Source organism: Mesoplodon bidens (genome assembly GCF_964165515.1).
Source record: "Mesoplodon bidens genome assembly, contig: HAP1_SCAFFOLD_72, whole genome shotgun sequence".
NCBI classification, from domain to species: domain Eukaryota; kingdom Metazoa; phylum Chordata; class Mammalia; order Artiodactyla; family Ziphiidae; genus Mesoplodon; species Mesoplodon bidens.
In genome coordinates, this window is record NW_027671438.1 from 754,226 (window position 1) to 770,196 (window position 15,971).

Genomic DNA, 15,971 nt, shown 5'->3' on the forward strand with positions numbered 1-15,971 from the left:
TTGCTGGTTTCACGGTATGCAGCTTGGAGACAATATAATATAATGATTTTGTGTCATAATTATGATTTGGAGATATTCCAAGGTGATAATAGTAATAGCTAACATTTACTTGGTGGTTAATACGTGCTAGACTGTGTTTTGAGTGTTTTACAGGTACTAACTCATTTAGTCTCACCACAAGTCTAAGAAGTAATTAGTATTATTATCCCCATTTTATAGTTGGGAAAGCTGAGGCAACAGAGGGGTCAAACTACAAGGTAAGTAGCTGAGCCAAGATTCAAACCCACGCATTTTGGCTGGGAGTCCATTTCCTTAAAGCACTTGATGACCCTGCCTGGAAGTAACCAAGTGGGTAAGATTCTTCACCCCCGACATGCCACAGCTGCAGTGGAGCGGGAAGGGGGATGGTGAATCCACTGCTCACTGCCGAGCTGCAGCCCTCCTTCCCCCAGCTCTCATTGCCCCCTTCCCTAGCTGTGCACCCGCCTGGGTAAGGACAGGAGAGAAAGCAAGCTGCAAAAAGCACCCAGTTCTGTATCTGAAGGGGAAGAGGAGCACATATCAAGGTGGTCTCAGGAAGCTGCTTATTCAGGAAGGGAGGGAAGAAATAAATGCAAAAACACTGCTTCAGGGTCTTGGTTGTTTTGTTTTGTTTTCATTCTTGGTTTTCACAATCATTAGAGCATTAGACTTGCCTAATTAGAAGCAATGTTTCCCTTACGTTTTTCACCAATTTCATTTCAGGGTGTTCCTGGCTCATCTGTTGATGCAGTGCCAGAAGTGAGCTGCAGAACAGGAGTTACTGGAGATGACAGTGACCATGAGTCCCGAAGGAGGTAACTAATCATTTTTGGTCCTGTCCACTGCTGAGCGCCTTGGTTACAAATGACCTCTAGACAAGTGTTCAACCTGGATGGTTCTAAAGGCATCTTGTTGGAGAGAGCACTGCATGGGACCGGAGTTCTGATTAATGGCCATTTTCTTTTGTCCCGCCTCCTTGTGTTTCCTTAAAATAATACTGGTGTTACAAAAGACTACACAGGGTGTTTCTGTTTAGGTAAAGTCGACTGGTGCCGGGGTGAAACAAAACATAACACAACCACTGCAGCAAAACACAAACACAGAGCAAATCCGTCCTGCTTCACCTCCCCCTGGCCAGGTTCCACATAAGGAAACCCAGCCAGAGGATTTCCCTCGGTTCGCAATGGCTCAGGACAGAAATGTATAAAACTTTGAACAGCTCCAGCAGTGACCCAGGGAAGAAATGAATCACAGAACCTTTCAGGGATGTGGCCAGCCTAGAAATCCTCCCACGGGTGTAGGTCTCTGCAGTGGGGGACCTGGAACAGCCAGAAATATACCTTCAGTGTTTGCTCTGCCTGGATCTGACACATAGAGGCATTCAACCAATGTATGCTTAATTGCAGTGGGTTCTGTTGGAGTGAATGGAATAGTAAAAGGCAGAAGTAGAGATGCTTTTTCCTTTGATTTTGAAATAGTCTAAGAGCACTGATAATAATAGTAGTAATGATAATAATAGTTAACATTGTTTCCTGTGGGCCAGGCCCTGTTCCAAGCAATCTCTCCTTCCCTCAGGGGCAACCTCTATCCTTATTTATAACCCCATAGGTTAGTTGGCAAAGGGAGATGTTTAATAGGGGGGAAATTATCAAAGTTCATCAAGAGTCCTCAGTTTCCCTGACTGCCTCTGTGATCTCTAATTGGCCCAGTTGCTCAGAGGCCCTAACAGCTAAAAGGTAGTAAAGTAAGGAGTCAAGTTCACATTACAAATTGGGCCTCAAAAAATAAAAATGAAATAAAAAAGGTTCATTATTGAGTTCAGCCTCCTTGAGGTCACATCAACCTGATCCACTTCCTTTGTTGTAGAGATCCAGAAGCACCCTTTCAGATCTTGAGGATGGGATGGGAGTGGGGAGGAGGTTGTATCCACCTACCTAAGCAGGTTTGTAAACAAACGACAAGCAAATTAAAGGGGAGTCCATGGTAGAGTTTTATGTACAGCTAAAAACATCCAAAATGCCTTCTAATACTCAAGAATTATATAAGGTCTATTGTTATGTGTAGAAGCCTCTGAGCCCCCCTTCTAAGAATTCTCCCAGGAGGTTGGGGATTGGGAGTAGCAGCCATGTTGGTGACATGTGGTCCTTCCCCGTGTTGACTGAGGGGACTGGAAGCAGACACCGGACTCAAGGCCAGCCAATTGGATCCTCTCTCCCAGGAATTTAACACTGCAATGAAAGGATGCTGGTTAGCGTGGGCTGGTCTCTTAAACCAAGGACATACAACTCAAGAGCTGTGTTAGTGCACCATAGGCAGCAGAAGCACAGAACACCTGACTGCAGGGAGAAGGAAGCAGATGTGCAGGGAGACAGATGAGGGCCCTGAAGTAAGATACTGGAGAAGAGGACAGAAGGAGAAAAAGAGACAGCACTGGAGCAAAGTAGCTGATTGGCCTCTGCTGGTTTTCTAATTTAGTTCCTATTCAAACCGCCCTGAGACCCAGCTGTGCCTCTTCTTCTGGGGTGCCGTTGGCTACTCTTGAACCTTTATCCTATAACCTCTACTCTTTTGATAATGCTAACTTGAGGGGCTTCTGTTACGTGCTGTTCCAGCTACAATGGCTGTGTAACAAAAACCACCCCAAAATTGAGTGGCTTAAAATAAGAACACTTATTTTGCTTAAAAATCTGCACTCTGAGCAAGGCTTAGCATGGACAGCTTGTTTCCACTACAACTTGGTTTCAGCTGGGGTAGTTTGAAGGCCAGGAGCTGAAATTGTCTAAACTCTTACGTATGCCTGGCCTGGGAAGACTCAAGCAGCTGGGGATTGGAAGAGCTGGAGCTATGTGGAAATCTCTCTGTCCATCTATGGTTTCTTTATCATGGTGGCTTCAAGGTAGATGGATTTTCCCCTGGAGGCTCAGGGCTCCAAAGGTACAGTTCTCAGGGAGAGAGGGCCAGGTGGAAGCCATATCACCTTTTATGACCTAGCTTCCAAAGTCATGAGGTGTTATTTCCACTTCATCCTATTTGTGGAGGAAGTTACAAAGATCCACCCAGGCTCAAAGGGCCACTGCCTCTCAATGCAGGAATGTTACCATCACATTGTGAGAAGAACATGTGATGTATATTAATGTGGACATCTTTAGAAAATAGAATCAGTCATACTTGTAAACAAAAGAACCTTGATTAACATACGGAATAATCCCAAAAGCTCAAAAAGGTATCAGAGTTCCCATAAGATTATCAGTGTTATGATGGAAAATATCCTGGTTTCTGCATACAGTGAGAATTCTTTCTTTTTCTTCTGAATTAGTGAACATTGAATTTATCCATAGATGGTCTCACTGGGTTCTGCCCAGGAAACAGTATTTTAAAGTTGACTTGTCTCCCTGATTCTGGAACCATCTTTTTTTTTTTTTTTTTTTTCTGGAACCATCTTGTCCTTAATTTTGCCATAGAATTAGATGTGGATTAAGTTCAAATCCCTTGTTGTTTGTAGCAAAAAGTTTCTCGTCATCTTATTTTCAAATGTCATTTGCAAGCATATCCTTTCTTGCTTGGTGAATGAGCTTTTTTCTCCAACTGTACTCTACTCATACTTTTAATAAATAATCAGGTTTTCAGGGTGCAAAATACTCGAGAGCTGTAAAGTAGGCACTGCTGAAAGATGTGTTAACTCCTTCGGGCCTCCAAGGTGCTATTTCAAATGTTACTGCTTCATATCCCATAATAGAAGCTTGAACCTTATCGATGGCCTTTCTTTGTGTGTGTAGAGGGTGAAGGCTAGGAAAGGAAGAGTTGGTGACCTGGAACGGGGAGCTGAATTAACTCTTTCAGCAAGGCTTAAAAGAAAAGATTTTAGTCTTTTATAAACTCTAAAAGATACTGAAGCTTCCAGAATAAATCAGTACCTAAGATAGTGTTATTAGATGCAATAATTACTGGAATGATAAAATCCTTGTTGATGCTAACTGAAAATAGGTATGTTCTATACTTACTTTATAACAGCATTTCCAGTACTGTCCTAGAATGAAGTTAACTATAAAAATATGCACATTCTGACTACATATAGAAAACTTCAAATTGTCATCTTTTTATTATCAATAAAGTTTACTCAGGTTTGTACAAAATTCTTCAATTTATGGGTTCAGCCTGTTGTTTGATATGTGGAATAAAAAGATAAGACCATTGATGGCAAGTTTTCAAAATTCTACCTATAATAAGTGAATATGCATGAATATAGGGCCAGCCTGAATAATAGGTATATTTTGGATTTTGTACAACTAGTGGTCTGGTAAATATTTAGCAACCAGCTTATCCGAGGCTGGGAGTAGGAGGGTCTTGACTTACAGCATTTGCCGATTTCTGTGATGTAAATATTTCCACCATAGCTGATTTCATGCTCCTAACATGGCATCACCGAATGCAGAATTGGGAGGAGACATGTTCAGTTGGCTCTTCTGAGCTGTATGAGCCAGTCCTGCACACCACTGATTACAATTATGGGAAAGCCAGTTGGATGACTCCTGGATAAACCTTGTTATAATACTACGGGGATAATAAGAACTTACTGTATAGCACAGGGAACTCTACTCAATACTCTGTAATGACCTATATGGGAAAAGAATCTAAAAAGTGGATATATATCTGTGTATAACTGATTCACTTTGCTGTACAGCAGAAACTAACAACATTGTAAATCAACTATACTCCAATGAAAATTAATTTTAAAAAATACTAGGGGGAGGGGCTTCCCTGGTGGCGCAGTGGTTAAGTATCCTCCTGCCAATGCAGGGGACATGTGTTCGAGCCCAGGTCCAAGAAGATCCCACATGCTGCGGAGCAGCTAAGCCTGTGCGCCACAACTACTGAGCCTGTGCTCTAGAGCCCACGGGCCCCAACTGCTGAAGCCCGTGTGCCTAGAGCCCATGCTCCGCAATAAGAGAAGCCACTGTTATGAGAAGCCCACGCACCACAACGAAGAGTAGCCCCCACTCACCACAACTAGAGAAAGCCTATGCGTAGCAACGAAGACCCAATGCAGTCAAAAATAAAATAAATAAATAAATTAAAAAAAACCTAGGGGGAATAAAAGACAAATTTCAGGTGGCAAGATCTGCAGCAGAGACATTTAATGCCCATCGACTCTCCATTTACTCCCCCACATTTCTCACTGACCAGTGGCCTGGGGACAGAGATGGAAGCATTTAAAAGTTGGTATGCAACCAGCAGCCCTCTCTTTCCTTGCCACTGCACCACTCCAATAAAGGAGGTCACATGTTACCAGTGGTGCAGATACAAGATGGGAGAACCTGTATCAACATGGTTCCATGAATGTCTGTGTGGAGCTCAACCCCTTTACACCAACACTGGATGTGTACCATGCTTCAGTGAGCGATGCCCAGCAAGCCATCCCATACAGAATGGCTTAAGACAACAATTTATTGTTTTATCTCCCATTTCTGTGTGTTGGTTAGGCTCCACTGGGCATTTCTTCTGCTCTTCTCACTTAGGGTCTCATGTGGTTGTAGTCAAAATGGTGGCTGGGGCTGGAGACCTTGGAAAGTTTGACTGGGATTGAACTGAGGATGGCCTCTTTGCTGAGGTCTGGCACCTAAGTGCTCCTCCACGTGGAGGCTCATTCTCCAGCCATCTGCGCGTGGCCTCTCTTTGGCAGTGGCAGTGGCAGTCAGACTTCCTATATCATGAGTGACTTCAAATGCAGAGGCTGTCAAGATTTCCTAAGGCTTCTGCTCCATTTTCTTGGTTAAAGTGAGTCATGGGATCAGCACAGAGACAGACTGGGAGGTGACTAGACAAGGGTGTGACTACCAGGAGGTAAGAGTCACTGGGAGCCCTCTTTGGAGACTAGCTGCCACATACCACAAGTAAGAATTAAGCCTTTGTTATGTTAAGCCACTTAGATTTCAGGGTTAATTTGTTCCCTTGGCAAAACCTAATCTGACTGGTCCAGAAATTGGTACTGTATTAGTGAAGATAAGATAGATGGTGCTGCAAAAATAAACCCCTAAATCTTAGCAGCTTAACACATGGGCCTCTGGGCGACTTATGGCTCTCTAGGACTGTTGCCTTCCAATGATGACTCAGGGGTCTCGGTTACCAAAGTGATGACTCAGGCCACTTGCATTTTGTTGGTGCACCATCTGGAACATGTGGCTCCCAGCTCACCTGGGTAGGAGGAAAGAGGACAAGGGGAACTCATGGCTCTTAAGTACCTATTAGCCAGAACTAGTCATATGCCTCTTGCCCCAACTATAAGGAGGCTGGAAAATTTGGGGGAGCACATGGATATTTGATGATTAATAAATATCTCTGTCATGAAGTTATATGGAGCTCTTCGCCTCTTTCGTTTTTCCTCCCTTCTCACCTCACCCTCTATAAAAATTTTAAGAAAAAGAGAGAGTTGGGGGCAGGAGAGGGAGATAGGAAGGAAGGAAACAGCAAGGAAGGGAGGGAAAGAAGGAAGCAGGGAGGGAGGGGTGGAAGGAAGGAAGAACACCGGAAAGAATTTATAGGATGCAAATACAACGACTAAACTATTAACAAAACTATTAACAAGTACTGCTAAACAAAATCTATTAAAAAATAATAGCAAAGGCTTTCACTGTGTTTTTAGCTGTTTTTTTTTCCTTTTAATCAGCAATGATAAGGAAACTAAACCAGATTAAGTGCTATCTTATTGGAGATACAAAGGCAAACAAAGGGAAAGAAGTGATTGAAGAGCACTTCAGAAAGCTCAGTACATTCAAATCAGCAGGGCCTGATTACTCACATCCAATGGTGCTTAAGGAATTGGCAACTGTAGTTGCAGGACCACCAGCCTTTATTTTAGAAAAGGAAGGTTGGACAGGAGAAGGTCCTGACAAGTAGAATCTGCAGATGGATCATCATTGTTTTTTTTTTTTTTCAACAGAGAAAAGCACAACTGTAGTAATTATAGACTCTTCAGCTTATCTTGGATACCTGGGAAGATACAAGAACAAATCATCAAACAATCAGTTTGCAACCATCTAAAAGAGCATAAGGTACTGGGTAGTAATCAACATGATTTTGTGAAGTACAAATTATGCCAGACCAATTTAATTTTACCAAGAGAGGATGATGAGCCTGATGCAAGAGGGGAAAGCAGTACCTACAGTTGAACTTCAGTAAGGTTTTTTTGTTTGTTTTCTTTTCTTTTTTTATCCATCCCCTGACATTTTCAGTATCAACTCTCCAAGAGGATGCTACCTAGATCAACAATTGGGTGGGCACGACTCTGGATGAGGCACTCAGCGTGATAAAAACAAAGATTCTGCTCTAGGTTGACATACTTATTAGTAATAGTTATTGTTATTTTAATCAGTTGATGTGGACAAAGAAGATGACAGAGGTAAAGAAGATGTTGAGATAAAAATAACATTCTCTACTACAGAGGGGAAGTATGAGAGAAAAGAGGAGATATAAAAACCAATCTAAGAAATCCAGCAGCTAAATAATATGGGATCCAGGAAAGGAGAACAGAGAAAATGGCAAAAGGGAAATTTCTAGAGAAATTATATAAGAAAATTTCCCAGGAAAGGACATACATGTTTACATTAAAAGAGCCCACTGAGGGCTTCCCTGGTGGTGCAGTGGTTGAGAGTCTGCCTGCCGATGCAGGGGACGCGGGATCGTGCCCCGGTCTGGGAAGATCCCACATGCCGCGGAGCGGCTGGCCCCGTGAGCCATGGCCACTGAGCCTGCGCGTCCGGAACCGGTGCTCCGCAACGGGAGAGGCCACAGCAGTGAGAGGCCCATGTACCACAAAAAAAAAACAAAAAAAAAAAAGCCCACTGAGGGCCAAGTACAGTAGATGGGGAAAATAAGCCACTTGGATACAACACTGTAAAAATTTAAAACTCTAAGAATAAATAAAATTTGTAAAAGTTTCCAGAGGGAAAAATTAGGCCACCTACAGAGGAATGAAAATTGAGCAGCCAAATTCTCATTAACCTCTCTGGCTGCTAGAAGATAATAGAGTGGTCCTTTCAATTCTGGGGGAAATTGAATTTAAAAATAATTTCTATATTCAGCCAGCCTATCATTCAAAGAGTAGAATATAGGCATTTCACATAAACCAGCACTTGGAAAGTTTACTTCCCAGACTCCTTTCTTAAGAAGTTACTTGAATATGTATTCCAGCAGAATGAGGATATTATCCAAGAAAGAAGAAGGCGAGGGTCCTAATATTGGAAACAGAAGTAGAGTATAATACAAAGTCTTCCAGTTTAGAGCAGGAGAATGAAGAGTTCCAAAGGTAAGGACTCTTGGGCAGGAGAGAACTCCTTGCAGCTCATGGTGTGATTGAGGGAACACAAAATAAAAAGAAACAAAAAACAGAAAAGACTTGAGTGTTATGATAAAGTATATATTTAGACAATAAAAATGACAGGCAATTAAGAACTCCAGAAAAAAACAAAAAGCTAACTGAGAATGTTATGGTCCAATTTTGAAGAAGAAGAATATGTAGGATTTTCAATAATATATAGACTGTTAGAGAAAAACTAGTACATGGTGTTAAAACATTATCCTTTGAGTAGGTGAGGAGTTATGACAGTGCCCTCCTAGAAAAGGAAGTGGCAATCCTAACATTCTCCTTAGCTTGGCAGTGCACGATGTTGATGTAGTCTTAATAATGTAAGTACTTTGGCTTTAAACTCTTGCAGTCAATGGACAGAGTAAGGAAGATCTTGGCTATGTTGCAGAAAAAAGAGGCAAACATTAATCTTCATAATATGAAAGTATAGCTGACCGAAGGTGGGAAGTGCAAAATGAAGGAAATACGAAGAGAAGAATAGTATCACTGACACCCTCAACTTCTATAATGAGAAGTCAAGATACTCAGGTTTTCAGAATGAGAAATTGAGGCATAACATAATATTTAAAGTTACAAGGGTAACCACAACAAAACTTAAAAATAATGATATAACTACCCCAAACTGGGAAGAGTTGGGAGGAAGAAGAAGATAACATAAATGAGCTAAATGCTTATCTTTTGTAACTGGAGGCCATCCATAACCAAGAAATTGAAAAGAGGAATCACATATTCAAAGAATGTATAATTCATGAGTGATTTTTCATAGGCATACGTTGAAGGTCGTGGGCACAATCTCAGAGCACAGGTATCAACAATCTCTATAGCTTAAGGACACATTATGGTGTTGATGATCTTGCAGCCATGACATTTTTTCCCATTCCATTAGCCATGTCCTGTTATAAGATTATACTTGCAAACTTAAAGCCCTATCTGCTTTAATGCTTTTTAAGTTTTTCTCAGAATTATCTCTAACATTTCACAGAGTACTCTCTCCAAAATTAATAGCATGGTATATGGCCACGTGGCCTCTTTATGGTATTTTATTATATCTAATTTCTGTTCCCCAAGAGTATATTCTCAGAATTAGGGTTTTGCCTCCACTGGATGAAAGCTTAGATGACCTTGTTATAGGAGAAAAACTATTTTAATATTATAACTCTAAAAATTAAAATAATACAAAAGTCACTTGAATCACTTCTAGATGTTCCTGTGCATTTAAATAACAGCATGTTAACAAGCTCCTGTTAAATGATGGCAGATGCAAGTAGAACTCTGCTGTAACTTCATAATTGAGGTCCAAAAAATTCAGTCGTGTAATGTGTGGGACCCACTTAGTGCAGAGTTCATGAAATGACCAACGTGAACTGGCTCCAGGAGGACAGGAGCCAGTCACCAAACTCGGCATATCCAAATTTCCATTATCAAAGAGTGTGTAATTACAAGCTCCACAGTATTTCTGATTACTGGCTAGAGTGGCATGCCACATAGCCACACACGTAAACTCAGTTGCCATACACACTGCCTACTAGCTTTAAATTATGCAATTCTTTTTTTTTTTTTTTTTTTTTTTTTTGTGGTACACGGGCCTCTCACTGTTGTGGCCTCTCCCACTGCGGAGCACAGGCTCCGGACGAGCAGGCTCAGTGGACATGGCTCACGGGCCCAGCTGCTCCGCGGCATGTGGGATCTTCCTGGACTGGGGCATGAACCCTTGTCCCCTGCATCGGCAGGTGGACTCTCAACCACTGTGCCACCAGGGAAGCCCTAAATTATGCAATTCTTTATTACTCTTGGCAAGAGTTAAACTATTTCAAATTTCACCGAAATTGGTACTTACCTAATAGGGCAATTACACTATTTCAAATATTCATTATTCTAATTTCTCTACAACATGAGTATATTGTAAAAGAGCGGTATTTACTTTTTAAAATTAGGGCAAATCAGGGGGGTGTTTGCAACCAGAAGAGCTAAAAGCAAAAATCTTTAAAACAGTGTTCACAAGAGGTGGAATTAGGGTTGGGTAGGGATCATCATAAGCTTCTCTGTATCATTTCTTGTACACTGTTTAACTTACTGTAAGGTGTATTTACTACTCTAACACAGTAAGTATTATATTATAGTAATTAGTTTCATAAAAACAGTAACGGTTGCTGCTCTTAATGTTTCTCAGTGACTGGTCCCTGCAATACTTGTTAAAAATGCAGAATCCCTGGTTCCAAACACAGTCCCAGTGAATATGACCCCCTCTACAGGGGCCCAGGAATCTGCATTGGAACCAGTGGTTTAGACCCAGATCTTACTAAAGGCTCACTTGTATGTCTTCTTCAAGCATATTTCAGGATTGAACTTCTTGTGAAACCATCACATGCTGCATTGCCTTCTGTGGTGTTTACCATATCCCAGCATCCTTCCTTCCATTTCTGTACCACTAAAATGAAGAAAAAAAACCAAAACGACCTCACTGTCTCTCTCTTTTGGTGTATGATATTATCTAGGGGAACAGCAGTTCTTTTCAAGGTCCTTTAAGCTGTGCAACCTCTTGAACATGGAACAGCTAAGAAAATCTCAGTTTTAAAATTCATGACAATGACTGGTTTCTTAATTATGTAAGGAGAAAGATTTTGAGACTGTCTTTATATCTTATTTTGGTGCTAATCATTTTTTCTCATTCCCATGACTGCAGGAATATTGATCTCAGTGTTACTTTGACCATTAATGAATTTTGATGGCAATAAGCAGAGACGCACACCTCCAGCCTCCTGGGAGCTTAATCTTCTGCTACAGCGTTTGCATTTGTAAGTCAGCACCTGTGTGATCCATATTCTAACTATTTGTTATTCTCCTTTAATTACATATCGGTGGTGGTCCATCTGTAGCCTGAGAGCAACCAACTGGAGACTCAAAGAAATTATTAAAGTGTTAACTTTAAACTAGAAGGCCAAAAGGAAACATATTGGGTTTGTTCCTACCCATTCCAGAATGATGTTTCAGGAACGATTATTCCCTCTCTTGTCAAGGAAACTTGGGTCTAAAAAGTTAGTACAGAACTTTTACCTTCAGAGAAGTTCTCACCTTAAATATTTCCTGTATCACCAGTATTTCTGTTAGCATCAGCTTTACCTCATCTGTCAAATACCATTTTGTTTGGCAGGTGATACATTTTAAATCCTGTACTTCCTACTTGGTCCTGATCAGTCACTCAAGTCGGGGTTTAGGGAATTGTAGATGGTCAAGTCAGTCCCCGAAAACTTTTCCTTTTAGCATTTTGGCAACTTTTTATTTTGACATAATTTCAAATATCTATAAAAGTTTCAAGAATTGTACAAGAAATCCCCTTTACTGAGATTCATATTTATATCTTGCCCCATTTACTACCTCTCTTTCTATGAATCTGTCTATATTGCACACTCTCTTTCTTTCCTGACCCATTTGAGAGTAAGTTGAAGACGTTGTACCCCTTTACCCTGAAATATTTTGTTATTTTCCTAAGAATAACATTCTTTTTAATAACCATGGTTTTATCAAAATCAGGTATTTTAATGATATAAACCACAGTCCAAATTTAAATTCAGATTTTCTCAATTGTCCCAATGATGTCCCAATAATTAGTTGTAAGCTGATTTATTCCCCAGACCAGGAGATGTAATCCAGGATTGTGCATTGTACTGAGTTGTAATATCTGCTTTGTTTCCTTTAATCTGGAAAAGTTTCTGAGCCTTTGTCTTAACTTGACATCTTTTAAAGAGGGCAGATCAATACTCCATTTTTTTTGCTTTGTCTTTCTTTTTTTGGGGGGTTGGGGGAAGACTCTTCATTCTGGGTTTGACTAGGATGTCCTCATGTTTAGACTTGGGTTATGTATTTTTGGTGGAGATACCATTGAGGTGAGGTCCTGTCCTTGTCAGTGTACCATATCAGGGGTACCCAGTGTCCATTTGTGATGTTAACTTTGATCACTTGGTTCAGGTGCTTACTCCACTGTAAAGTTATAGCTTTTCTCTTTGTAAATTACAAGTGTTTTGTGGGGAAATCTTTTGAGACTGTGTCAATATCCTGTTTATAAAATTTTTTCTGACTACTTTGCACTGATTGATGATGCTCTAACTCCATCATTCCTTCTAGATTTATTAGTTGGCATTTTGCTGTAAGGAAGAGCTTTCCTTCTCTCCATTTACTTTTTTTGCTTATTTAAGTCTGAACTCATGGATTCTTAGGTTATTCAGTGGGTTATAATCTATTTCTGTCCTTTTTAATTTTGATGCTTAAATTTTCTCAAATTTGGCCAGTGACAGCCCCTTCAATCTGTTTGTCTTTTTGACATGTTTCCATGATGCTTTGAAGCACTACCTTAGTTTCTGTAGCAACTGGCTCATCTTGTATTCCCTCTGCCCCCTCCCTGGAATTAACCATTTCTCCAATGAGCCCCCAGGTGAATTTTTTTTTTTTTTTTTTTTTTTGCGGTACGTGGGCCTCTCACCGCTGTGGCCTCTCCCGTTGCGGAGCACAGGCCCCGGACGCACAGGCTCAGTGGCCATGGCTCACAGGCCTAGCCTCTCCGTGGCATGTGGGATCCTCCCGGACCGGGGCACGAACCCGCTTCCCCTGCATCGGCAGGCAGACTCTCAACCACTGAGCCACCAGGGAAGCCCCCCGCAGGTGAATTTTGGTAAGCTAATCAAATTTATCTTTTGTGCCTGCCCCTCCCTTTTTCTCTTACCTTTCAGTAACCTGTCCCATGAGTCCCTACTGTAACTGTGATTTTCAGTATCTCTAGTTAGAGAGGAAATTCTGATAAATTCATTCACCTTAAAATTGTTTAGGAATGATTGCATTACCCTTCTTAGAAATGTTTGCATTTTAAAAAAGGAAACCAGTTAGAAAGCAATGCTCAGTTAAACAACAATATTAATCACAGAATGTTACTGGTGAAGGAGACTTTAGATCACAGGGTCACAGACTCAGCCCCCCTCAGCCCCCTAAGAGTTAGCGTGAATGTGTGTGTGAAAAGCCCAGTGATGTCAGCAACAGAGTGGTACAGACTTGGCTAAACTGGAGGGTGCGAGCCCACCTAATGATATTTAAATTAAAATAAATAAATAAACACTGGGCAGACAAAGCAAAATTATTTTATTATCCTTCTTTAGCAGAGGGTGGTCTATTAATGACTTTTGTGTTAAAGTAAAACTAAACTAATGGTTTTAACATTGTGCTTGGGGGAGCCACCAAGATGCTTTATGGAACTTTCCTGGGGGTTCTGGATATTCTGTGGACAGATCCACTCTCGACCTCCCAATCCTCTTCAGCCAGAGTCGCTTCCTTGTTATCAGTTTGATGTGACAGGTACTGTGGGAGTCTTGTTTGAAGGAAGGGATCTGTGGATTTTAAAACAAGTTCAACAAACACTGATGTAGTCCAGCCACCTAACCTTGCAGATTCTTGCAGATAAGCAGACTGAGGCCATCCTGGGATAACCAGTATTGCCGTGATCGTTACTGGCAGAGTTAAGCCTAAAACCCAGGTCTTCTGATGCTTGGTCCAAACTTTCTTCCCTACATAAAGTTGCTTCATCTAATGGTGGAAAATCAGGTGCTAGTGGCGAAGGTTATCCTAATGTCGTATCAGGTACACAATAGGCCGTCTCTAAGTAAAGATGTCCCTGGTTGATACACAGCCTTTCATGCTCTGAAGACAAATACCCGTCCTGATTCTAGAGCTCTATAAATTGAGCATGTAAGTGAATATTTAGGTAGAAAAATCAGGTCATCAAACACTTTAGTCACTGGTTAGCATGTTAAAATGATACTTTCATCCATAAGGAGGTATGATTTCTAATAAATACATCAGATAATTTTTTCAAGTATATTCTTAAAACTCCTGGAAGATTTTTGCTAATTGATAGACTATCAAAGACTATTTCCTTTTCCATTCTTAAGAAATCATCTTTTACTATGATAAAGTTTTTCATTTCTTCAGTTAAAATGTATATGCTTGGGTTTCCCTGGTGGCGCAGTGGTTGGGAGTCCGCCTGCCGATGCAGGGGACATGGGTTCGTGCCCCGGTCCGGGAAGATCCCACATGCCGCGGAGCGGCTGGGCCCGTGAGCCATGGCCGCTGAGCCTGTGCATCCGGAGCCTGTGCTCCGCAGCGGGAGAGGCCACAACAGTGAGAGGCCTGCATACCGCAAAAAAAAAAAAAAAAAAAAAAAAAAAATGTATATGCTTAAAAGAAAAATGGTAAGATCTAGTATAAATCACTACATAGACATCATAAATCATTTGAAAGAGGACTGTTTTCATCAATGTAGGGTTCTACTCAAACCTGTAGTTCTATTACAGTATAATATTTAACAGCTGGCAAACTCTTGCCTAAGTACTTTACTTTTTAAATTTTTAACCTTTATCTCTGCAAAACTTAAAACTGGAGTAATTTCTGAATGCTCTCACAAGCCAGTTCAAAATTCCTGCATCTCTTTCGTTTTTCACATGAAACGGAGCTTTGTCTTCAATTGTCTAGTTTATTTTTCTTGATAGAAATAATATTTCTCCAAGGTTTTAAGAGGAAAAAATAGTATTAACATATAAGTTGAATGTTAACACTTCTGATTGCTTCTAACATCCTGATATGATTAAAAGAGGACAGAGAGGCCGGGAAAGTCCTTACAAACTAGATTTAAAATATTGCTCATTTAAACATCTCAGATCAAATGTAGTTCTGTTCAAGTATAACTCACTACTGGTAAATGCTAAATTGTTCTTGAAGCAAGCATTACTTCAACTTTTGTGGATTATTTTCTTAAATTTTAGACTTTACCATTCACTCCTTTCACTTTTTATTGTCATTTTTTTGCTCATTTTGTAAGAAGGGAGTTTTGGGTTTTATTTTTTTATTTTATTTTATTTTTTTTCTTTTTGTGGTATGCGGGCCTCTCACTGTTGTTGCCTCTCCCGTTGCGGAGCACAGGCTCCGGATGCGCAGGCCCAGCAGCCACGGCTCACGGGCCCAGCCGCTCCGCGGCATATGAGATCCTCCCAGACCGGGGCACGAACCCGTATCCCCTGCATCGGCAGGCGGACTCTCAACCACTGCACCACCAGGGAGGCCCATGGGTTTTATTTTTTTAAAGGAAATACTAAACGTAATGAATGAAACACATGTTATTACTGAGCCTAAAATGAATTGCATTAGCATTAGTATCTTTTATCTAATAAATTATAGTGCATATATATGCTTACCTATTAAAAAAAATTTAACTTGTGGATACCTATATTCTAATTAGTGTTCTTTTTTTTCTATCAAATAATTTATCACTGGATTTGTCACTTTACTAAGCCAGTTTCTTATTGAACATGTGAGTTTTCTTCTCTTTTTATTAATTTCATCATCATAAGACTATATGCATAATTATTCTGTTTCATCAAGAAACAGTTTTAAATGCTCACAGCGTTCATGGATGTATCCAGTTGTTTGTTATTCTTTCTCTCCTTTCTCTTCCTTTTTCTACCTTGAAGTTACCTTTTAGCCATAAGAGGCAGGTTATAGGCAATAGACTTTGTCTGTAAAATATAATGCCTACTTCACGGGGCTATTG

General features: G+C 40.6%; 1 long non-coding RNA gene across 2 annotated transcripts in view; it reads left to right on the forward strand.

The window, feature by feature from the left end:
* Nucleotides 1-15,971, forward strand: part of LOC308611366 — a 104,684-nt gene that overhangs the window by 34,992 nt on the left and 53,721 nt on the right. For both annotated transcript variants that reach the window (XR_014014882.1, XR_014014883.1), the window contains exons 2-3: nt 745-836; nt 11,067-11,178. This is a non-coding gene — a long non-coding RNA (uncharacterized lncRNA). The remainder of the gene's footprint in view (nt 1-744; nt 837-11,066; nt 11,179-15,971) is intronic.